The sequence below is a fragment of the Pristiophorus japonicus genome, chromosome 24 (genome assembly GCF_044704955.1).
Source record: "Pristiophorus japonicus isolate sPriJap1 chromosome 24, sPriJap1.hap1, whole genome shotgun sequence".
Taxonomy (NCBI): Eukaryota; Metazoa; Chordata; class Chondrichthyes; family Pristiophoridae; genus Pristiophorus; species Pristiophorus japonicus.
In genome coordinates, this window is record NC_092000.1 from 929,626 (window position 1) to 949,792 (window position 20,167).

The 20,167-nt window shown below is 44.6% G+C and overlaps 1 protein-coding gene and 1 pseudogene across 1 annotated transcript in view; one reads left to right on the forward strand and one right to left on the reverse strand.

Annotated features, from left to right (window-relative positions):
• The window catches only part of LOC139238004 (3',5'-cyclic-AMP phosphodiesterase 4B-like), a 505,001-nt gene that overhangs the window by 20,572 nt on the left and 464,262 nt on the right, over positions 1 to 20,167 (forward strand). The gene's annotated exons all lie outside the window — the stretch shown is intronic.
• Positions 19,655 to 19,887, reverse strand: LOC139238036 (U2 spliceosomal RNA; annotated as a pseudogene).

Below are 20,167 nucleotides of genomic sequence, written 5' to 3' on the forward strand. Positions count from 1 at the left end.
ATTCTTCTGAACTACAGTGAATATAAGCCCAGTTGATCCAGTCTTTCTTGATATGTCAGTCCCGCCATCCCGGGAATCAATCTGGTGAATCTTCGCTGCACTCCCTCAATAGCAAGAATGTCCTTCCTCAAGTTAGGAGACCAGAACTGTACACAATACTCCAGGTGTGGCCTCACCAAGGCCCTGTACAACTGTAGTAACACCTCCCTGCCCCTGTACTCAAATCCCCTCGCTATGAAGGCCAACATGCCATTTGCTTTCTTAACCGCCTGCTGCACCTGCATGCCAACCTTCAGTGACTGATGTACCATGACACCCAGGTCTCATTGCACCTCCCTTTTCCTAATCTGTCACAATTAAGATAATAGTCTATCTCTCTGTTTTTACCACCAAAGTGGATAACCTCACATTTATCCACATTATACTTCATCTGCCATGCATTTGCCCACTCACCTAACCTATCCAAGTCACTCTGCAGCCTCAAAGGCCACACCTTGAATATTGTGTACAGTTTTGGTCTCCTAATCTGAGGAAGGACATTCTTGCTATTGAGGGAGTGCAGAGAAGATTCACCAGACTGATTCCTGGGATGGCAGGACTGACATAATGTAGAATTTACCAATATATCACAAAGATACCAGGTACCTTTCCCCTGCAGAGGAGAAGAATCCTTTTCTCGGCTTTTAAAATGAGTTTAAAGGGGCAGACGAAGCCTGAGGGGGATAAAAGGGAATGCATTCATGGAGACCCCCCCCCCCCAGTGTTTGGACTCATAGGAAAGGGAATTCAAAATGGACCTAAATTACAGAAGCTTGAGATCCCCTAAACATCTATGGGAAGGAGCATATCAATTTTAAGATTCTACAACATTTTGGCTGTGAAAAAGAGTTACCAAATACAGGAGGTGGGGCCAACCTCTGAAGCAAATTTGTGTATTAAGGATCCCAGGCTATTCACCCCTAAGAGATAATCGATTTACCCAATCAAGCACAATGGAAATCATGGTCAGGAAACTGGACAATCCTAAAACAATGCAAACCCAGTGATAGCACATTCTCACATCCTAATCGAGTTACTGCTGACAAAGGAGACATTTGAAAATCAATGGACAGAACAGTTTAAACAGAGCCCAAGAGATTTGATGGGAGATAACGGAGCCTTTTTTTGAGATATATCTATCCCCCAGTTTTCAAGGAAAAACTAGCAGAACACAGACTGGAACTCGCACAGACTCGAACAAGGACACAGACTGGAACTCGCACAGACTCGAACAAGGACACAGACTGGAACACAGACACAGACTGGAACACAGACACAGACACAAAGCAGCCTGCTTCCTCTACAGTGAAGAAATGGAATAGTGAAGGAAACTACCAGAACTGATCAGGAACTGACCGAGCACGAGGCCCACGAAACGGAAGGCTGTCAGCAACCAAATTGACAACCACTCTACAATCTACTTCTGAATGACCCAACGGGGGAGAAATTACCAAAAGGGACTAACTAAAACTATTCTCAACCAAAGAAAGTGGGTATTTACCCCATACATCCAAAACACAACTTAGCGCATCAACAGACTTACCCCAACCGAAGACTACGCAGTCCGAAGTCCTCTCCTCCATCCGGGGTATGGCTCGCCTAGAAGGCCAAGTGCAACGAACCCCGAAACCGTGATTCACCGGCAATTGTCCAAAGGGATTGGTGAGCATAGCCCCTGAACCCTCAGAGCTATAACTTAGTTAGGTAGGGGAATTGGGAGGGGGGAGGCTGGGATAACTTGTGTAAATGTATCTGCATTCTCCTCTTTACCCCATTTAGAGTTTAAGCTGTATTCTTTTCCCCACAGGCTGTAATTTGACATTTTATTCAATGTATTGTACCCCTCAGTGTGTATTGGTCTGTGTGTGTTATTAAAAGTGTGCCTTTTACTTCTTTTTAAACACAATAAAGCCATACCTGCTTCCTACCTTGAAACCGATTGGCTGTCCAAGTCTGTCACAGTCCCTTCATAATTCCAGTGTCTCGAACCAAGGGTGTGGGAGCGATTCGGAAACGTTCATATAAGGTCAGAAGGGAAAGCTGACCCCCTGCAAACCACCCCTTACAATATGAAGAAAGACTGGATCGACTTGACTTATATTCACTGGGATTTAGAAAACTGAGAGGGGAACTCATAGAAACATATAAAATTCTGATGGGACGGGACAGGTTAGATGCAGGAAGAATGTTCCCAATGTTGGGGAAGTCCAGAACCAGGGGTCACAGTCTAAGGATAAGGGGTAAGCCATTTAGGATCGAGATGAGGAGAAACTTCTTCACCCAGAGAGTGGTGAACCTGTGGAATTCTCTACCGCAGAGAGTTGTTGAAGCTAGTGCATTAGATATATTCAAAAGAGAGTTAGATGTGACCCTTACGGCTAAACGGATCAAGGGGTATGGAGAAAAGGCAGTAATGGGGTACTGATGTTGCATGATCAGCCATGATCATATTGAATGGCGGTGCAGGCTCGAAGGGCCGAATGGCCTACTCCTGCACCTACTTTCTATGTTTCTATGTTTGTAATTGTTTTCCCATGATTCATCTGGAGGAAGGTGCGGCTCATCCAAGACTGGATGTTGGACAAACAATCCGACAACACAGAGGCTGGGAGAGCTGGTGGAGAGGCTGGGAGAAGCGGTGGAGAGCTGGTGGAGAGGCTGGGAGAGCTGGTGGAGAGCTGGTGGAGAGGCTGGGAGAGCTGGTGGAGAGGCTGGGAGAAGTGGTGGAGAGGTGGTGGAGAGGCTGGGAGAGCTGGTGGAGAGGCTGGGAGAGCTGGTGGAGAGGCTGGGAGAGCTGGTGGAGAGGCTGGGAGAGCTGGTGGAGAGGCTGGGAGAAGTGGTGGAGAGCTGGTGGAGAGGCTGGGAGAGCTGGTGGAGAGGCTGGGAGAGCTGGTGGAGAGGCTGGGAGAGCTGGTGGAGAGGCTGGGAGAAGCGGTGGAGAGGTGGTGGAGAGGCTGGGAGAGCTGGTGGAGAGGCTGGGAGAGCTGGTGGAGAGGCTGGGAGAAGCGGTGGAGAGGCTGGGAGAGCTGGTGGAGAGGCTGGGAGAGCTGGTGGAGAGGCTGGGAGAGCTGGTGGAGAGGCTGGGAGAGCTGGTGGAGAGGCTGGGAGAGACGGAGAGGTAGAACTGGGTGTCAACGACATGTGGAAACTGACCCCGTGACTTTGGATGGTGTTACCAAGGGGTAGCATGTAGATGACCAAGACGAAGGAACCAAAGATGGATGTGAGGGTGGGAAGACATGCCATTGCTAGAGATGCTGTGGCTAAGAACAGAGAAGTAATAATTGAACCAGAAGCAAGGCCCATCCCATGGAGGTGGATCTTGGAAAAGAGGGAGGTGAAGAAGGATTGTGTGATTGACGGTGTCAAAAGCTTGGGAGTGGTTAAGTAGGGATAATGCACCACAGTCACAGTTATTGAGACCGTTGATTGTGACCTTGGTTAGGGCTGATTCAGGGCTGTGGGAGGAGTGCAAATCTGATTGGAGAGATTCAAACAAGGAGTTGCAAGAGAGGTGGGAATAGAAGTGGGAGTTGACAATATGTTCAAGGTCATGTTCATGGAGTGGAAAGGGAGGTTGGAGATGGAATGTTAGCAAGGACAGAGAGAATGAGGGTGTGTCTTTGAGGAGGGTGTGATGACAGCTGTGCTGAAAGGTAGGGGACAGTTCCTGAGGAGAGGGAACAGTATTGGCTAAAGTTGCAGTCTGAAGGAGTACTAATGGTCTGACCAACATTTCTCCTGAAACCAACACCACCGAAAACAGCTGCTTGTGGGATCTTGCTGTGCAAAAAATGGACACTGCATTTTCTGTATATAGTAATAGTCATTGCACTTCAAAGTAATTCATTGAATGTGAAGTGCTTTGAGACATTCTGAGAGACAAGATCTGGCATTCTCTATCAATACAAGTCTTTATTTCACTTTCCTCATTTCAAAAATACGAAAGTAAAATACTGCGGATGCTAGAATCTGGAATAAAAACAGAAAATGCTGGAAATCTCAGCCGGTCAGGCAGCATCTGTGGAGAGAAAGCAGAGTTAACGTTTCGGGTTGATGACCCTTTGTTCAGACCCTTTGCTCTGACAAAGGTCGTCGACCCGAAACGTTAACTCTGCTTTCTCTCCACAGATGCTGCCTGACACACAGAGATTTCCAGCATTTTCTGTTTTTTATTCCTCATTTCACTGTTTATTCATCCATGCCCACTCCTACAGGTCCCACGCTCATATCATTGTTGTACGTGGAAGACTAGATGTGGGAAAGTGGGTGAGTTATGTTAAATAGGTTTGCAGTAGACTGTCAGTAAATAACCTGTGGTTAATTGTTATAATGAGAGATTCCCATAGTGAAGTTCCTTGTTCAGCCACTTGTGGTTATGAGTCACCACGCTGTAAGCCCCGATTTCCACCTAACCCAGCTGGAGGTTTGGGTCGGAAGCCCGTTTTACACCCTGCCCAATTTTGTAAAAAAAGCATCCCATTCAAACCCTCCCTGATCCCGTTGGGCAGGTTAGGTTTAAATTGGAGCTTGTAACCCTTGAGGGGAATATTAATAATTGGTAGTTTAGCTTCTTCAGTGGCTCCTCTCATAAAAGCACTGCCTAATGCGGCAATCGGTGATAGCCAGGAGGAAGGTCCTGTCCCAACCCGGTCTGATTTAGTGAACTTCTGATGTGCCAGTGGTGCTGCTGCCATTGGCACATGCAGCAAGTATCTGTGAACTCGGAAAGGGGAGAAATTTGACAGGTTTGCCGCTTCTAATACTTGCTGCTGAAAAATACATGTGTGTGGACTTTGGATGAGTATAAGATCATACTTGATTCCCTCCGGTCTTAACAACAACACTCACTGTCCAGGGTCACACATGAGGAAAGGCTATTTGAAAAAGGTACCGTAACATTGCTCACACCCATGGAACCACACATACCCCAACAACATCCAGTGGGAAAATGAAACACAATTGCAACCCTGGCAGCCCAATATGTGGGGCCTTTTGTGACCTCTGCCTGCAACCTACTGAATGGCACTGGAACTAAAAGTCTGTACATATGAGCATGGCAAACCTGTATGTATTAGTAGTTTACTTTCTCTGCAAGCTCTTTAATGTTTTACAAGCACTATGATTGCAACAGGAGAAGTGAGAATGTTTAGGAACAAGATGAGGTGTTAGAAACATAGAAAATAGGTGCAGGAGTAGGCCATTCAGCCCTTCTAGCCTGCACCGCCATTCAATGAGTTCATGGCTGAACATGCAACTTCAGTACCCCATTCCTGCTTTCTCGCCATACCCCTTGATCCCCCTAGTAGTAAGGACTTCATCTAACTCCTTTTTGAATATATTTAGTGAATTGGCCTCAACAACTTTCTGTGGTAGAGAATTCCACAGGTTCACCACTCTCTGGGTGAAGAAGTTTCTCCTCATCTCGGTCCTAAATGGCTTACCCCTTGTCCTTAGACTGTGACCCCTGGTTCTGGACTTCCCCAACATTGGGAACATTCTTCCTGCATCTAACCTGTCTAACCCCGTCAGAATTTAAAACGTTTCTATGAGGTCCCCTCTCATTCTTCTGAACTCCAGTGAATTAGGACCAACATTTCTGTCCTTTTTTTCACAGTAGAACCTCACCTGCCCAACTTCTCACCATATCCTTCAATTTCATCATAGACAGTCCCTCGGAACGAAGGACCTAAAATTCCAGGCCCCAAACTACATGTTGAAGGGTGGAAGGTGCCTGTGCGTGGATTATTTTAACGTGTGGTGGCCGTTGCACACCAGCAACCACGGGCTTGACAGGTCTTGGTCCAGTGGCAAGGATTACCCAGGACGAATGGAGACCTGCTCTCTGCACGGACCGAATGCGCACACATATCGCAGTGTGGGCTGGCCCATGCTGCCCCTGGGCTCTTGCCTCTTCTGGGCCCCAAACTCACGCCTCTCCTGGGCTTCGGTCACTTCCCTCTACAAACTCTAGCCGCTCCTTCGCCTCTCCTGCTGTGGCTGCCCGCACTGCAATCAGCAACCTGGCTTTGGAGCCGTCGCCCTCCTGCAGCAGCACGCGCTGCTCCCTGCAGTGGTATGCTGCCGCACGCTACTCTCTCTAATGGCCCTGGCCTGCTCTTCATCGACATAAGTTTAGTTGCTAAACTGAACTGTTGTTGTGAAAATCTATTGCTGGATCCAGGATCCTTTGTATTTTGTGAAAACTCTGGAGTAATTTTTTCATTATGCCTGCATTGATGGTACATCAATTCTAATGTAGTTGGCAAATATATTCTAATCTAAATGAAGGGTGTGAGTTTTTATTCTATTTGTTTTGTGCTGGACAGCAAATTTGAAGGGGTTAGGGACAAGTACAGAGTATTCACTCCCTGCTGAGGATAAATTCTTTAGCCTGTGACTAAAGAACAACAACAACTTGTATTGATATAGCGCCTTTAATGTAGTAAAACGTCCCAAGGTGCTTCACAGCAGTGTTATAAGACAAAACAAATAAATTTGATACCGAGCCACATAAGAAGAAATTACGGCAGATGACCAAAAACTTGGTCAAAGAGGTAAGTTTTAAGAGCGTCTTAAAGGAGGAAAGAGAGGCAGAGAGGTTTAGGGAGGGAGTTCCAAAGCTTAGGGTCCAGGCAGCTGAAGGCATGACCACCAATGGTTGAGCAATTATAATCAGGGATGTTCAAGAGAGAAGAATTTGAGGAGCGCAGATATCTTGTGGGGTTGTGAGGCTGAAGGAGATTACAGAGATAGGGAGGGGTAAGGCCATGGAGGGATTTATAAACAACGATGAGAATTTTGAAAACGAGGCATTGCTTAACCGGGAGCCAATGTAGGGCAGTGAGCACGGGGTGATGGGTGATGTAGTGCACAGGGGGCGATGGGTGAAAGAAAGTAAATGTCTTTTGTTTATGAACATACCTGCCCAATGATAGCAATGTCTTTCATTGGTTCTCTGGCACTTCTCTCTCATGGTTCCACTCATGTCTCAGAACATTCACTGTAGCTCGGTGGATAGCACTCGCTTCTGAGTCGTTGCTTCAAGCCCCACTCCAGTGATTCGAGCACATTATCTTTGTTGACGGAGGAGCTGTCTTTCGGATGAGACATTAAACCGAGGACCCATGTGCCTTCTCAGATGGACTTAAAAGCTCCCACGGCACTATTTCGAAGAAGAGCAGGGAGCTCTCCCTGGTGTCCTGCCCATTATTAACCCCTCAACCAACATCACTAAAACAGATTAGTATCACATTTCTGTTTGTGGGACCTTGCTGTGCACAAATAGGCTGCCACATTTCCTAAGTTACAATTGCACTTCAAAAGTAATTAATTGGCTGTAAAGCGTTTTGGGATGTCCCGAGGACATGAAAGGCGGTGTGGAAATGCAAGTCTTTTTTCATTACTACTTTCTGAATGGTTTCTCCTCTCACTCAAGGTCACCTCTTCAGTAACCCAAGGGTCAATCATTGGTTCCTTCCTTCTCCCATTATAGAAAGGGTATTGGAGCCATAGAAATGGTGATTCGGCGGACTGATACCTGAGGTGAGATGATATAGTTAAGTGAGAGACTTGTAAAGCTAGGATGGAATTCATTGCAGCAGAAAAGAATAAGGGGAGCTATAACAGAAGGTTGTCAAATTATGAAAGAGTTTCTGAGGGTTAATAGTGAAAGATTATTTTTACTGGTCAGTGAATAGATAACAAGGGAACATAAATTTGTGATTACCACTAGAAGTATAAAGGGGGAAGTTAGAAGAAATGTTGTCAAGCAAACTTAGAATGCATTACTACAAGTGGCTATTGAAGCCGAGGCATTATCAACATTTGAGAGGGAATTAGATAAACACTTAAGAAGGAAAACTATTTAGAGTATGGGGAAACTACAAGGAAATTGGATTTTGACTGGATAGCTCTGGTATGGACCTGGCATAGGAGTGATGGGTTGAATGGCCTTCACTTCCAATATGTCTATGATTCTTCCATCTGCCTCTTGGCAACGTCATCTACCAGAACAGGCCCAGCTTGAAATGTTGAAGAATTCTCTTCAGAAACCATTTTGTATTGTTACCTCTGTACCTAAATTCAGAAGCCACCTTAAAAACCTTTCTCCATAGACATGCCTCAGTCTACCTTCCCCTTTCACTTCCTGCTCAGGATCCTCACCCCTTGTAAACATCAGAGGTGTTTGTTTGCATGAGGAGTGCTATATAAATATATAAATTATTCTTGGCAAAAATATCAACATAACAAGCCAGGAGCCACATGGCTGAGGCTTTTGGAATGCCTAGAAAGCAGCTTCTCACATCCCGGATTTGCACTGTGGGCTGCAGGGCAGATTTTCAGCAAACCTGTGGAAATTCCTAAAGAAGTTTACACATAGAAAGAGTAAGAATGTTGTCTTTGGGAAATAGGAAACTTGGAAAGAATTGCATTAAAGTTTTCCAGATTATGAAGGGAATTGACCAATTTAACGCAAGCAAAATGCTCACCGTCAAGTACCAAATTCATAAGTTAAAAAAATAGAACTTAAGTTTTCATATTCAGTGCTTTAGCCCAGAGCCGAACAGCTTTTTCCAGTTCCTAAAATTGCTTATGTTGTAAGGAGGAGGTAGATCTATGGTTGCTGAGGGCAGTGGAATCCAAAACACTGCAAATCCTGGTTTATGTTGCCTAAAAGTTGTCCAACATTCTGTTAATAAGCATAAATCTGTTGACTGAGGAGTTAATAAAATTAGTGCAACATCTGGAAATCCTGAATGCGGCATCTATGTTGTCAAAAGCAAAATACTGCAGCTCCTGAAAATCTAAAATAAAACCAGAAAATGTTGAAAGCCACCCAGCGGGCCAGGCAGCATCTGTGGAGAAAGAAACAGAGTTAAGTTATAAGGACAATGACCTATCGTCAGAAACATACTTTGTCAATTTATTTTAATAAGTAAAATGTATTGATTTAAAATTGACCATAAACTATAGGGGATATTGAACAGTATAAACTCAGGCTGATATCCAGCCCAGAATGTATAATGCCAGCTTCACTTGTGTAAATATATCATTCCAATCTAACCCCTACATTGCACCCTTCAAGGTAGCCCAGTTCTGACGAAGGGTCACAGACCTGAAAGGTTAACTCTGCTTTTCCCTCCACAGATGTTGCCTGACCCGCTGAGATATCCAGCATTTTCTGTTTTTATTTCAGATTCCAGCTTCCATAGTATTTTGCTTTTGTATATACCGTATATACTCGCGTATCCTACGATCTCACGTATCATGCGACCCCTAAATTTTCGTCCCCAAAACATGATTTTATCATATATCTCATGTATCATGCGAGTCACTTTTTTGAGATACCAGATGCCACTAGGCTAGGCTTTCAAACAAGTTTAACAAGTACCCAACACGTAACAAGTACCCTAACACATAACAACGATCGAATACAGATCTTAACAACCGAATCATGAAACATCGAGTGGATTCTGTTGTGAAAGCTGTTCGCGAATCGAACACCGATATAGCAATCATTCCAGCTGGCTTAACTAGCGTCGTTCAGCCACAGCCTCTACTGTGTTTGCGGGTAAAAGAAGCATGGGCTGAGATAGATGGAGCCTCTAATAATGCACCAACTTCAGTGGGAGTTGTGGGTGGCGATCTCTAGACCACAGCAAAGATACAGTACAAGTGACAATAGAGGCTGCAATCCAGCCCAGGAGATACCTGCCGAGATTCAGCGTGGATACGGTCTGCTTAACAGCCTAACAGCCTAATCTTGGCCAGCACTTCACACCCGCAAATTTTGTATCTCGCGTATCATGCGACCCCCCAAATTTAGGTTACAATTTAGGTCTTCAAAAGTCGCATGATACGCGAGTATATACGGTATATTATAAAGTACCTGCTTAATCCCCGAATAGCCTGAGCATTCCTCCCGCCGCCCAGCAGAGTTCTTTCCTAGTTCTGAACTCAAGCTGCACTGTAATTCCACACATCCATTTTACAAATACTCCCTAAATGAAAAGCAAAGTGAGGCAATAGTCTTTTTTTTCCTGTGAAAGATTGAAGCATAGAGCCTGTAAGAAAAAGTTTTGCGACTAGTTCACAGAGTTTGACTCTGATTTACAGATGCAAAATGATTCGAATAAATTAAGTGCAGTAAATAATGAGTGAGTGGCGATTCCCTCTAGGAAATGAGTATAGAATTTAACCCCTTGTTCTCTCCCCCTTATATCACCAATTTTAGTATTTTGTCAAGAATAATTCAAAAGGAACACATGCCCTCAGTTACATTGCTCATGTATTCAATTCAGGATGTTTAAAAGATCAGTATCCAGCAGTGAAGTCATTCATTGCAGAATGTGGAATGTAAGAAAAGAAATTATTTCACAATTTCACTTTCTGTTCAACGTACACTCCCTCATAGAAGGAAATAAATGTTTTACCAAAAATGTCTTCAACTTAAAAAAAACATAAATTGTAATGCCTGTAAAGGCGGGTGGGGTGGGGGGGGGGGGGGGGTGGGCGTGAGTGTGCGGTGTGTGTGGTCTCTATCAGGTTCCCTTCTGATCAACTTGAGCGATTTCGAATCGCTCTCACTCCCTTAGGTTCTGTACTCTGGATTTATTTGCGGAGTGTGACAAAAGTGCAGAGGACACTGGTTTGATGCAAAGAACTTTGGTTTTATTACAGTCAGGGTAATAAAGGCTTATTACTCTTGTAAGAAAATACACAGCCAAACTTAAAATCACTCTAATAAAGAACAATACAGGGAAAGGTACAAGGTCAAACCTATAATCATTCTAATAAAGTACCATACACTACACATTCAAAGGGGGTTGCAGTAAAATTATACCTCCCACCTCCCAATACCTAATTCTAGCTAGGTTAGACTCCAGGGCAGGCAGGGACTTATGCTTACCAATCCTTTTGATAGTTAATGGTAGATGGTGATGTTCTTCCTTCCTTCAGGACTTCAAGACTTTGAGGCTGGAGAGTCTCTCCCCTCTCTCTCCTCTCTCTCTTCTCTCACTCTCTCTCCTCTCTCTAACCTCTGTTGAAAACAGTGGCCAGTTATACGATTTCAGTGTTCTAATTTTGCCGCCCAATCTGTTCACAATCCTTTGTATAATTTTGGCGGGCTTGGTTCTTCTTTGTAATATTTTGTCGGACTTGTTAAAGTTGATATGTCTCGGGTGGGTTGATGTTCGAAAAACTGTTTTCTCTACTCAAGAGAAGGGACTCCTGTCATTTCAGCCCATAGCTTCTAAAATGTCTTTCTGGACGGCAGCAAGTGTTTTCTGTCCTCTTTTGCTCTGAGAAGAGAGGGACTGGTACAGTTTGCTGTCTAGAGATAGGAGAAGCATCTTTGCCATTTCTGCATCATCGCACCCATTAATATCCCCTGCCTGTTCCACTTCCACAAACCGAGGGGTCTGCACCTGGGCAGGATCGGAACCAATGTCCTAGGGGGAGTGTTTGCTAGTGCTGTTGGGGAGGAGTTAAACTAATATGGCAGGGGGATGGGAATCAAGGCAGGGAGACAGAGGGAAACAAAAAGGAGACAAAAGCAAAAGACAGCAAGGAGATGAGTAAAAGTGGAGGGCAGAGAAACCCAAGGCAAACAAAAAGGGCCACTGAATATAAAGGGGCTGCAGGAGGGGTCAAAACTAGAAATCATGATTTAAAAACTAGGATTAAAACACTCTACCTAAACGCACGCAGCACTCGAAATAAAGTAAATAAGTTGACGGCACAAACCATTACAAATGGTTATGATTTGGTGGCCATTACAGAAACATGGTTGCAGGGTGGCCAAGACTGGGAATTAAACATACAGGGGTATCTGACGATTCGGAAAGGTAGACAAGAAGGGAAAGGAGGTGGGGTAGCTCTGTTAATAAAGGATGATGTCAGGGCAGTTGTGAGAGACGATATTGGCTCTAATGAACAAAATGTTGAATCATTGTGGGTGGAGATTAGAGATAGTAAGGGGAAAAAGTCACTGGTGGGCGTAGTTTATAGGCCCCCAAATAATAACTTCATGGTGGGGCGGGCAATAATCAAGGGAATAATGGAGGCATGTGAAAAAGGAACGGCAGTAGTCATGGGGGATTTTAACCTACATATCGATTGGTCAACTCAAATCGCACGGGGTAGCCTGGAGGAGGAATTCATAGAATGCATACGGGATTGTTTCTTAGAACAGAATGTTACAGAATGTTACAGAACCTACAAGGTAGAAAGCTATCTTAGATCTGGTCCTGTGTAATGAGACAGGAAAAATAAATGATCTCCTAGTAAAAGATCCTCTCGGAATGAGTGATCACAGTCTGGTTGAATTTTTAATACAGATTGAGGGTGAGGAAGTTGTGTCTCAAACGAGCGTACTATGCTTAAACAAAGGGGACTACAGTGGGATGAGGGCAGAGTTGGCTAAAGTAGACTGGAAACACAGACTAAACGGTGGCACAATTGAGGAACAGTGGAGGACTTTTAAGGAGCTCTTTCATAGTGCTCAACAAAAATATATTCCAGTGAAAAAGAAGGGCGGTAAGAGAAGGGATAACCAGCCGTGGATAACCAAGGAAATAAAGGAGAGTATCAAATCAAAGACCAATGCGTATAAGGTGGCCAAGGTTAGTGGGAAATTAGAAGATTGGGAAAATTTTAAACAACAGCAAAGAATTACTAAAAAAGCAATAAAGAAAGGAAAAATAGATTACGAAGGTAAACTTGAGCAAAACATAAAAACAGATGGTAAAAGCTTTTACAGATATATAAAATGGAAAAGAGTGACTAAAGTAAATGTTGGTCCCTTAGAAGATGAGAAGGGGGATTTAATAATGGGAAATGTGGAAATGGCTGAGACTTTAAACAATTATTTTGCTTCGGTCTTCACAGTGGAAGACACAAAAACCATGCCAAAAATTGCTGGTCACAGGAATGTGGGAAGGGAGGACCTTGAGACAATCACTATCACTAGGGAGGTAGTGCTGGACAGGCTAATGGGACTGAAGGTAGACAAGTCCCCTGGTCCTGATGAAATGCATCCCAGGGTATTAAAAGAGATGGCGGAAGTTATAGCAGATGCATTCATTATAATCTACCAAAAGTCTCTGGACTCTGGGGAGGTACCAGCGGATTGGAAAGCAGCTAATGTAACGCCTCCGTTTAAAAAAGACGACAGACAAAAGGCAGGTAACTATAGGCCGGTTAGTTTAACATCTGTAGTGGGGAAAATGCTTGAAACTATCATTAAGGAAGAAATAGTGGGGCATCTAGATAGGAATAGTGCAATCAAGCAGACGCAGCATGGATTCATGAAGGGGAAATCATGTTTAACTAATTTACTGGAATTCTTTGAGGATATAACGAGCATGGTGGATAGAGGTGTACCGATGGATGTGGTGTATTTAGATTTCCAAAAGGCATTCGATAAGGTGCCACACAAAAGGTTACTGCAGAAGATAAACGTACGCGGAGTCAGAGGAAATGTATTAGCATGGATAGAGAATTGGCTGGCGAACAGAAAGCAGAGAGTCGGGATAAATGGGTCCTTTTCGGGTTGGAAATCAGTGGTTAGTGGTGTGCCACAGGGATCGGTGCTGGGACCACAACTGTTTACAATATACATAGATGACCTGGAAGAGGGGACAGAGTGTATTGCAACAAAATTTGCAGATGACACAAAGATTAGTGGGAAAGCGGGTTGTGTAGAGGACTCGGAGAGACTGCAAGGAGATTTGGATAGGTTAAGCGAATGGGCTAAGGTTTGCCAGATGGAATACAATGTCGGAAAGTGTGAGGTCATCCACCTTGGGAAAAAAACAGTAAAAGGGAATATTATTTGAATGGGGAGAAATTGCAACATGCTGTGGTGCAGAGGGACCTGGGGGTCCTTGTGCATGAATCCCAAAAGGTTAGTTTGCAGGTGCAGCAGGTAATCAGGAAGGCGAATGGAATGTTGACCTTCATTGCGAGAGGGATGGAGTACAAAAGCAGGGAGGTCTTGCTGCAACTGTATAAGGTATTGGCAAGGCCGCACCTGGAGTACTGCATGCAGTTTTGGTCACCTTACTTAAGGAAGGATATACTAGCTTTGGAAGGGGTACAGAGACGATTCACTCGGCTGAATCCAGAAATGAGGGGGTTACCTTATGATGATAGATTGAGTAGACTGGGTCTTTACTCGTTGGAGTTCAGAAGGATGAGGGGTGATCTTATAGAAACATTTATAATCATGAAAGGGATAGACAAGATAGAGGCAGAGAGGTTGTTTCCATTGGTAAGGGAGACTAGAACTAGGGGGCACAGCCTCAAAATACGGGGGAGCCAATTTAAAACCGAGTTGAGAAGGAATTTCTTCTCCCAGAGGGTTGTGAATCTGTGGAATTCTCTGCCCAAGGAAGCAGTTGAGGCTAGCTCATTGAATGTATTCAAGTCAAAGATATATAGATTTTTAACCAATAAGGGAATTAAGGATTACGGGCAGAGGGCGGGTAAGTGGAGCTGAGTCCACGACCAGATCAGCCATGATCTTATTGAATGGCGGAGCAGGCTCGAGGGGCTAGATGGCCTACTACTGTTCCTAATTCTTATGTTCTTATCTTCTTATGTAAGTTGCTGTTGGTTTTACGTCCACTGGCATTTCCGGCAGTGAATTCCAGATCGTAATAACCCGCTGTTCATAAACAATTCTCATCGTCTCCCCATTATTGGAGGGAGTGAAGATTGAATCCCCGTTTTAACATCTCTCCTGTTCCCAGTTACCCTGTCAGTGTCCCGTGACCTTGATCCTGGGCCCATAAAGAGAAATAAACACTGGAACAAGTAGTTTCAAATGAGATGATATCGAGCAATGGACACCTGTTGGTTAAAATCGTGGTGTGTAAATGTGGCTGATTTCCATAAAGAATGCTATTTTAAATAGGCACAAACTGTTTGAACACATACACGATTTTAAATTATTCATCCATTGTTTAAACATATACTTATATTCTGAAATTTGAGATGTGCTATTTCAATTTATAGAGACACACACACACACATACATATGTATATAGTTTCCAATAATAATGTTAGCTTATACATACAATATTGCAGATATATGCTGTGTTAGGAGATATGTATACCTGGATACATTGTGAACATGCTGCCTTAGATTATATACATGTTGCTTAGATTTATATTTAAAATGTTGTGACTTATAGAAAGGCCAGTTTATTCATACTTAATGTTCTAAATTATATAACGGCTGATTTGAAGTGTCCATATAAAACATTAAACTATATACTTATTCTGTAACTCTCTGATATCTATAAACAAAAGAAGTTGCATTTACGTAGCGTCTTTAAAATAGTTACGCATCACAAGGTGCTTCACAGGAGCGATTTTCCAAACGGTTTTGACACCAAGCCATATATTAGGGCAGGGGACTGAAAGCTTGGGAAAAGAGGTAGGTTTTAAGGAGCATCTTAAAGGAGATACTGTCTCCCTCAAATTCAAATCTGCTGTCATCACCTCCCTTCTTTAAATATCCTCCCTTGACCCCTCGGTCCTTGCAAAGCACCTCCCCATCTCCAACCTCCCCTTCCCCAAAGTCCTTGAGCATGTTGTCATCTCCCAAATCCATGCCGATCTCTCCTGAAACTCCATATTTGAAACAGACCAATCAGGTTTCTGCCTGAAATGGCTCAAAGTCACAAATGATATCCTATGTGGCTGATCATGTAAAACCCCCTCCTCATCGTTCTTGACCTGTCTGCAGCCTTTTGCAAGGTTGACCACTCCATAGTCCTTGTGCATGAAACAAAAAACTTTATTATGCAGGTACAGCAAGTAATCAGGAAGGAAAAGGTAATGTTGGCCATTATTGCAAGGGGAATAGAGTATAAAAGCAGAGAAGTCCTGCTCCAACTGTACAGGGTATTGGTGAGGACACACCTAGAGTACTGTGTACAGTTTTGGTCGTATTTAAGGAAGGATACACTTGAAATGGAGGCTGCTCAGAGAAGGTTCACTCGGTTGATTCCAGAGATGGGCGCTGACTTATGAAGATAGGTTGGGCCTATACTCATTGGAGTTCAGAAGACTGTGGTGATCTTATCGAAACATATAAGATAATGAGGGGATTCGACAAGTTGGATGCAGAGAGGATATTTCTACAAAGCGGAAACTAAACCTTGGGTTCATAGTCTCAGAATAAGGTGCTGCTCATTTAAAACTGAGATGAGGAGAAATTTCTTGTCTCAGAGGGTTGTAAATCTATGGAATTATCTGCCCCAGAGAGCTGTGGAGGCTGGCTCTTTAAATATATTTGAGACGGAGATAAACATATTTTTGAGCGATAAGTGAGTAAAGGGTTATGGGGAGCGGGCAGGGATGTGGAACTGAGTCCATGATCAGATCAGCCATGATCTTATTGAATGATGGAGCAGGCCCGAGAGGCCAAATGGCCTTCTCCTGCTCCTATTTCTTATGTTCTTATTTTCTTACAAAAATCCCGGCCAATCGGGTAAAAAAAATCTGGGAAAATTTCTCTCCGACACATCTGGGCGATCGAAACTAGTCGAGGAGACCACCCTGGCTGTATTAGATTCCACGACATATTACCGTCGCGTCTGTGCCACCCAACAAGAAGTTATCCAGTCTAATCGCACTTACCAGCCTTAGGTCCGTAACCCTGCAGGTTACCACACTTCAAGTGCACATGCAAGCACCTTTTAAATGTGGTGAGGATTTCTCCCTCCACGACACTTCCAGGCAGCGTGTTCCAGACCCTCACAACCCTCTGCGTGAAGAAGCTTTCCCTCAAATCCCCTCTAACCCTTCCACCAAACTCATTAAATCTATGCCCCCTCGTAATTGACCCCTTGATTTCCACTATATCCAGTCCCCTCAAAATTTTATACACCACATTGAGGTCTCCCCTCAACCTCCTCTGTTCCAAGGAGAGCAAACCCAACTGTCCATTCTGTCCTCATAGCGAAGAGTTTCCATTCCAGGCAGTATCCTCGTAATTCTCCTCTGCACCTTCTCTAGTGCAATCATGTCCTTCCTGGAATACGGCGACCAGAACTGCATGCAGTACTCCAGCTGAGGCCTAACCAGTGTATTATACAATTTAAGCATAATCTCCTTGCTCCTGTATCCTATGCCTCGGCCAATAAAGGCAAGCGTTCTGTATACCTTCTTAACCATCTTATCCACCTGGCCTGCTACATTCAGGGATCTGTGGCCAAACACTCCAAGCTCCCTTTGTTAATCTACACTTCTACGTGGCCTATCGTTTAATGTGTATAAATTTCCTTATTAGCCCTCCTCAAATGCATTACCTCACACTTCTCCGAATTAAATCCGGTTGCGTCATAAATACACCAATATAAAAACTGTTCCTTTTGATGGTGGAATCGTGTGATACCGCATGATTTATTTTATGTGACTGCTTTCAAACTCTCTCCAGCTTCCGTGGGGTGTGAGGCAGCCATGAGTAGCAGCATTTCCTATCAGCGCCCATAACCCGCTCGCTTCTGCAGCCTGTTGCCAGTGATCTACAAATAATTCAATTGCAGAGATAGGGCGCAAAGAATCATCAGGGAGAGCTGCATGGGCTCAAAAACTAAATTAGAGGGACAGGATCAGTGGGACAGTTAATGTTCTGGGGCATGGACATCGTTCAGAGCTGCAAACACATCAATGTAAGATGGAGAGAACATTTTTCCTCTGGAGGAAAGGTCCAGCTCAGTGGGTATTGATCCTGCAGGGAGAAACGATTGATAGTTACTTTGTAATCGCTACAAATTCACGGCAGATCACGACGAACCAAAGCCTCAGACTGAGGAGGCAGAGGTATATGGGGTGCACACATTTACCACAAAGTGTCCCCCGATAATGCTTAAATTTGAATTAAATGGACTCCCGCTGTCAATGGAGCTGGACACGTGCGCGAGCCAGTCCATTATGAGCAAAATAAATTGTGGTGCAGCAAGGCCTCAAGGACAGTCTTGACTCCCATTCGCACGAAACTGAGAACTTACACAAATGAACTGATTCCCGTAATCCGCAGTGCTACTGTAAAGGTATCCTACGGTGGAGCGGTGCACAAGCTACCACTCTGTGTATTACCGGGCAATGGCCCCACGCTGTTCGGCAGGAGCTGGCTGGCAAAGATACACTGGAACTGGGATCATGTCCGAGCGCTCTTGTCCACTGACGACACTTCGTGTGCCCAGGTCTTAAACAAGTTCCCTTCGCTGTTCAAACTAGGCATCGGGAAGTTCCAAGGAGCAAAAGTACAGATCCATCTAAGTCCGGGGGCGCGACCCATCCATCACAAGGAGAGAGCAGTATCGTACTTGATGAGAGAAAGAATAGAGATCAAGCTGGACTGCTTCAATGAGAGGGCATCATTTCGCCAATCGAATTCAACGAGTCTGATTGTTCCAGTCCTCAAGGGAGATGGCACCATCAGAATTTGTGGTGATTACAAAGTAATTATAAATCGCTTCTCCCTACAGGATCAATACCCACTACCAAAAGCTGACGACCTTTCTGCGAAGCTGGCGGGAGGGAAGACGTTCACGAAGCTGGACTTGACCTCGGACTACATGATGCAGGAGTTGGAGGAATCATCGAAGGGCCTCACCTGCATCAACACGCACAAAAGTCATTTCATTTACAACAGTTGCCCATTTGGGATTCGATCAGCCACTGCGATATTCCAGAGAAACATTGAAAGCTTACTGAAGTCGATCCCGCGCACGGTCGTCTTCCAGGATAGCATATTGGTTACAGGTCGGGACACAGTCGAGCATCTGTAGAACATGGAGTAGGTTCTTAATCGACTCAACTGTGTGGGGCTCAGGTTAAAACGCTCGAAGTGCGATTTCCTGGTGCCTGAACTGTAGTTCCTGGGGAGAAGAATTGCGGCGGATGGCATCAGGCCCACCGATTCGAAGATTGAGGCAATCGAGAACACACCGAGGCCACAGAACGTGATGGAGCTGCTATCGTTTCTAAGACTCCTGAACTACTTTGCCAACTTCTTACCGGGTCTCAGCACATTGTTCAAACCACTGCACGCCTTACTGCGTAAAGGAGACGAATGGGTATGGGGCAAAAGCCAAGAAAATGCCTTTGGAAAAGCTAGAAAATTGTTTTGCTCAAACAAATTGCTTGTGTTGTATGATCCATGTAGCGTTTGGTAAGAGCATGTGATGCATCATCATATGGCGTTCGGTGTGTATTGCAACAAGCTAATGATTTTGGGAAATTGCAACCGGTTGCTTATGCATCCAGGAGTCTGTCTAAGGCTGAGGGAGCCTACAGCATGCTTGAAAAAGAATCGTTAGCGTGTGTTTATGGGGTAAATAAAATGCAATAATATCTGTTTGGGCTCAAATTTGAATTGGAAGCTGACAATAAGCCACTGATAACCCTTTTTTTCCAAAAGTAAGGGGATAAATACGAATGCATCGGCCCGCATTCAGAGATGGGCGCTCACATTTTTTTTTAAAAATTCGTAGCCAATCGTTCCAATTCTTTGTCAAATCACAAACGCCAGAGGTCACCTTGCACATGCCAAGGATCACTCTGCGCCAATGCTCTTAGCCAAAAGGCCTAGAGCCACTGCACCGTTCCTGGAAGTACTGCAATACCAGGTTCGTGCCATGGAGGTGGATGGGTCAGGTCCCCCACACACCTCCGTGGAGGTAGATGGGTCAAACCTCCCCACCCACCTCCTGTTTCCAAAAATGCAAGCATATACCTTCCTGACCAGGGAGAAACCACCCGGAGGTCATGGTGGCTGGTCAGAAACGGTACTACACTTGATCTTAGCCAAAAGGCCGATGGGCGCTCACATTGTCTGCATACAACTATGCCATCCGCCACAGGCTAAGCAGGGAAAACCGTGCCGAGCTCTCAGTAGGCTGCCATTGCCCACCACGAGGGTAGAAATGGCGCAGCCCGCAGATTTAGCCATGGTGGTGGAAGCATTTGAGAGTGAGCAATCGCCTGTCACAGCCCAACAGATTAGAACCAGGATGAGCCAGGACCCCTTACTGTCCTAGTAAAAAATTGTGTGCTTCACGGGAGCTGGTCTAGTGTCCCATTGTAAATGCAGGAAGAGATAAAG